This window comes from Oncorhynchus gorbuscha, linkage group LG17 (assembly GCF_021184085.1).
Source record: "Oncorhynchus gorbuscha isolate QuinsamMale2020 ecotype Even-year linkage group LG17, OgorEven_v1.0, whole genome shotgun sequence".
NCBI classification, from domain to species: Eukaryota; Metazoa; Chordata; class Actinopteri; order Salmoniformes; family Salmonidae; genus Oncorhynchus; species Oncorhynchus gorbuscha.
Genome location: NC_060189.1, coordinates 41,967,332 through 41,973,331, shown reverse-complemented (window position 1 = coordinate 41,973,331; position 6,000 = coordinate 41,967,332).

Genomic DNA, 6,000 nt, shown 5'->3' with positions numbered 1-6,000 from the left:
CGATCCATAACGGATTACTCTATAGAGTTTCGCACTCTTGCTGCCTCCAGTAACTGGAACGAGCAGGCGTTGCTCGCTCGTTTTCTGGAGGGACTCCACGCTAAGGTTAAGGATGAGATTCTCTCTCGGGAGGTTCCATCCAGCGTGGATTCTTTGATTGAACTCGCTATTCGCATTGAACGACGGGTAGATCTTCGTCACCGAGCTCATAGAAGAGAGCTCGCGTTAACTGTGTCTCCCTCTCTCCGACACTACCATCTTTCCCCACTGACTCAGGTGTTGAGCCCATGCAGCTGGGGGTATTCGCATTTCGACTAAGGAGAGGGAACGGAGAATCACCAACCGCCTCTGTCTCTATTGCGGTTCCGCTGGTCATTTTGTCATTTCATGTCCAGTTAAAGGCCAGAGCTCATCAGTAAGCGGAGGGCGACTGATAAGCGCTACTAGACGGTCCTCTCCATCAAGTACCTGTACTACCTTACCGGTCCATCTACGCTGGACCGGATCGGCAGCTTCCTGCAGTGCATTAATAGACTCTGGGGCGGAGGGCTGTTTTATGGACGAAGCCTGGGCTCGGGAACATGACATTCCTCTCAGACAGTTAGGGAGCCCACGGTCATGTTCGCCTTGGATGGTAGTCCTCTCCCCAGTATATTATGTGAAACCCTACCTTTAACCCTCACTGTATCTGGTAACCATAGTGAGACCATTTCTTTTTTGATTTTTTGTTCACCTTTTACACCTGTTGTTTTGGGTCATCCCTGGCTAGTGTGTCATAATCCTTCTTTTGATTGGTCTAGTAATTCTATCCTTTCCTGGAACGTTTCTTGTCATGTGAAGTGTTTAATGTCTGCTATTCCTCCTGTTTGTTCTGCTCCCTCTTCACAGGAGGAACCTGGTGATTTGACAGGAGTGCCGGAGGAATATCATGGTCTGCGCACGGTCTTCAGTCGGTCCAGAACCAACTCCCTTCCTCCTCACCGGTCGTATGATTGTTGTTCTGATCTCCTCAAGAAGCGTTTTGCATCCGCTCCTATCCTTGTTGCACCTGACGTCACTAAACAGTTTATTGTCGAGGTTGACGCGTCGGGGGTGGGCGTGGGAGTCATTCTGTCCCAGCGCTCCGATACTGACGATGGGGTCCACCCTTGCGCGTATTTTTCTCATCGCCTGTCACCGTCGGAACGTAACTATGATGTGGCTAACCGTGAACTGCTCGCCATCCGTTTAGCCCTAGGCAAATGGCGACAGTGGTTGGAGGGGGCGACCGTTCCTTTTGTCGTTTGGACTGACCAAAGGAACCTTGAGTACATCCGTTCTGCCAAACGACTGAATGCGCGTCATGCTCGTTGGGCGTTGTTTTTCGCTCGTTTCGAGTTCGTTATTTCTTATTGCCCGGGTACTAAGAACACCAAGCCTCATGCTTTATCCCGTCTCTTTAGTTCTTCTGTGGCTTCTACCGATCCCGAGGGGATCCTTCCTGTTGGGCGTGTTGTCGGGTTGACTGTCTGGGGAATTGAGAGACAGGTTAAGCAAGCACTCACTCACACTCCGTCGCCGCACGCTTGTCCTAGTAACCTTCTTTTCGTTCCTGTCTCTACTCGTCTGGCTGTTCTTCAGTGGGCGCACTCTGCCAAGTTAACTGGCCACCCCGGCGTTCGGGGTACGCTTGCTTCTATTCGCCAGCGGTTTTGGTGGCCTACTCAGGAGTGTGACACGCGCCGTTTCGTGGCTGCGTGTTCGGACTGCGCGCAGAATAAGTCTGGTAATTTTTCTTCTGCTTCTGCTCCTGGTCTTGCTGGGTCTCAGTCTGTTCCCTGCCACCGCATCTCTCCTGTTCTTGTTCCTGCCCTTGCTGTGTATCAGTCTGTCCCTAGTTGTTACTCTCCTGGCCTGTTTGGTCCTGTTTGCTCTAAAGCTTTCAGTTCTCTACCCATGTCTCATTTTTTTTTAGAGTAGTACCCTAGTTTCCCTTTTTATCGTTTTCCGTTACGGTCCTGAGGAGAGGAGTTGGGTTCTTTCTCGGGACGTGCTGGACCGTTTGTGATCTATGATTTCCTCCGTTGCCGCCAGTGTTCCTCCTCGAGTGCGCCAGGAGGCGCTCGGTGAGTGGGGGGGTACTGTCATGTATTGTCTTATATTGTCTTGTCATTTTGCTTTCCCTTCTGTTCGTTTTCCCCCTGCTGGTCTTATTAGGTTCGTTCCCTTTTTTCTCTCTCCCTCCCTCTCTCTCTTCTCGCTATCGTTCCGTCCCTGCTCCCAGCTGTTCCTATTCCCCTACTCAATCATCTAATCTTTTCACACCTGTTCCGTATCTTGCCCTCTGATTAGAGTCCCTATTTCTCCCCTTGTCTTCCGTTTCTGTCCTGTCGGATCCTTGTATATTGTTCGCCGTGCTGTGTCTTTGTCTTGCCCTGTCGTGTCTTGTTTCCCTCAGATGCTGCGTGTGAGCAGGTGTCTGAGTCTGCTACGGTCGGTGCCTTCCCGAGGCAACCTACAGTTTATGGTCGAGTCTCCAGTCTGTCCTCGTCACTACGAGTGGAATTAGTTTTTTATGTTTTGTTTTCTGCTCTGATTTGTCTAGGAGTATTGCCTATTTCCTTTACTGGAATAAAGACTCTGTTTTCGCCAAGTCGCTTTTGGGTCCTCATTCACCTGCATAACACTGTGTGGAATAATAGTGTTTAACATTATTTTTTAATGACTACCTCATCTCTGTACCCCACACATATAATTATCTGTAAGGTCCCTCAGTCGAGCGGCGCATTTCAAACCACAAAGTCCAAATGAGTATGACATTGTTGCTGCCCGTAGCATTGAAGGCAAGAGAAGCCAGCGAGCATCTGGCCTCCCCTGACAAAAAAAAGTGTCAAACATTTTCCAATCAGCGTTGATCTAAACTGAGCGAGCTCTACTGTGAATGGTCATGGTTAAAGGAAGCCAGTTTGGATTTGGTGTCACTCCTATCAAATCCCATTGAGGGCATACGTCATTGACAGAAACACTTGAATTGTTTCATCTTGTAGTGTTGTTTTCCTCCACTGGCTAGCTAGCTAAAATTAGCCCTCTCCTAAATTAGCCATGGATGGAGATAGTGATTTGGACTTGTGGTTTTACTTAATTCTTCATTATGGGCAATGATTATAATGGCGATTCTGATCCATTCATTAATTTGTACATTGTTGTGCCCCTGGCCTGAGAGGATGGAAGTTCAACATGTAGCTAGCTGTAGAAGGTTATTGTTAACTAGCTAACGTTGCCCATGATTGGAAGTTAAGCTAGTGAGCAAGCATTTTAGCCAGGTAGCCTAGGACAACAAAAAAATAAGAGTGTATGACAGAGTGACAGATTGTTTCATCAAGGAGGATGGCATTGGCGTTTCTCTACAAGTAGGGAGAGTCAACATGTTTTTCTACTTGCGCGTGCACACACACACACACACACACACACACACACACACACACACACACACACACACACACACACACACACACACACACACACACACACACACACACACACACACACACACACACACACACACACACACACACACACACACACACACACACACAGATATCAGAACCATAGACAGCCACATCATATTTAACTTACGTTGATTGGACTAAATCGTTTTTGGTATCTTTTAGTTGTCACTGTATTAGACTAAGTATAGGTGATTTGATAATGTTGGGATGTTAAAGTTGAAATGATGCTGGGATAGTGGAGGCAGCGCCTGTTTTCTTTGCCTCATGTGGCGCAGCGGTCTAAGGCACCGCATCTCAGTGCAAGAGGCGTCACTACAGTCCCTGGTACGGATCCAGGCTGTATCACATCCGGCCTTGATTGGGAGTCCCATAGGGTGGCGCACAATTGGCTCAGCACAGTCCCGGTTTGGCTGGAGTAGGCGGTCATTGTAAATAAGAATTTGTTCTTACTGTAACTGACTATCCTAGTTCAATAAAGGCTAAACTAAAATATATGTATTTTTTTTTACAAAAAACTCTCTGTGGTTCTAAATCAATAGTTTAGATATAGGTCTGAAAATGTCAGAAAAATGTGCTTGCATGACCATCATGTAGGTCATGCAACTGTGTTACTCTACATGCAAAAGTCTTAGTGGACTTCGCTGGACAGAGGTTGCAATCTGGTTTTGTTATAAAACAAAGGTGTGGTTGAATTTATTCTGCCACTGTGTCTTCTTATTGTCTTGGCCTTTCGGCCTATATATCAAGGTCGCAATGCATATGAAATAACAGGTTTAGAGCAAGCAATGAGGTGTGTGTGTGGGGGGGGGGGGGTGAATGACAAGGTCAATGTTGCCAAAGTGAAGTGATACAAATAAAATTATGAAAACAACAGCGACAACATAATCTTCATAATTGTTGTGTGTATCACTTCACTTCGGCAACATTGACCTTTGTCATTCATGCCATTAAGAGAGACACACAGAAAGAGAGAGAGGAGAGAGAGATTTTTATTAAAGTGTAGGCTATTCTTTTTATATATTTATCAGACACATTTTATTTAGCCTAAATGTGTGTATTCTTATTACATATTTGCATATGCATTATTAAAATATTGCTCTTCCGGCAGCAGAAAAGACAGGAGTACTAGGGGAGTACTAGGGGAGAACAGAGAGTATTTTTGGTAGCGAGCAGGGTTTCGAGTTGATTCCATTTTGATTCAGTCAATAAACTTAATATTTTCCTCAATGCTTTTCAGTGACAGAAACTGGAATCAGAATCAGAATCAACTGAATTGAAATGGACCTGACCCCAAACCGGGCGAGGTGGTGTGTAATTCACTCAGTAGTGGTTGCTCTGGAAGAGGAATGGTTTAAAGCCAGCGTGCATCCTATGCCTATTCTATATGTAGTGCACTGCTTAAAAAAAAGCCAAAAGTAGTACACTACAGAGAGAAATAGGGTGTCATAAGGGACACAACCCCAGAGAGAAACATCAACATTTTAGGCCACAACCTCCACGGAATACAACAAGATAAAGAATGAGATTTGTAATCTGATTATCATGTTTCATTATCGGCTCATGGGATCATCTCTGAACCCTGTTTCGGTGTCACTGAGGCTGTTTTAGTTAATGAGCTAGTTTAATAAGCACTGGATTACTAATCCCTTGGATAGAGGACTCTCTCTCAGATATGGCTACTACAATTATACATTGGTATAGTGAGGGTAGGCTAGTGTTTGTGACAGAGGAGGGAGAGGGGAGAAGCTGAGCAGAAACAGTTTTTCCTCCCCAGATATACTACAGGCTTCTGTTTTATTTTCATAATTATTAGGATATTACAATTATAAATTGGTATGGGGTGGTAGGCTAGTGTTTATGGCAGAGGAGTGAGAGGGGAGACAAGCAGCAGAAACAGACATTCCTGAAACATAAAAAACTCAAATAAGAAGAAGCTTTGACAGAAACAAATGGTATCCGAATTCTAAGAGATAATACGAGGATGTATGATTGAATGGGTCTCCCGATGAAGAGTGTGAGTGTGTGGTCAACAGGCCATGGGGTGGGGTTAGTTTGGTTGGCATCAGGGCGGGGGTAAAGAGGGTTGGGGGATTTCAAATCTGCTTCGTGACCATCTGGCCCCAGCAGCAGCTGTTGTCCAGGGCAGGGGAGAACGGTCCTGCCCTGATGCCCCATGGGATTAATGAGAGGTCAGTCAGCATGGTTGGACTGGAGACACTACTGTCACCTAAACACACAGACACGCACACACACACGCACACACACACACACACACACACACACACACACACACACACACACACACACACACACACACACACACACACACACACACACACACACACACACACACACACACACACACACACACACACACACACACACACACACACACACACACACACACACACACACACACACACACGTCTCTAATGATCTGCCAGCAGCCTTTGTGCATAATTTCGGAATCATCCTGTAATAATATAAAAATAATATGCATGTTTAGTAAGAA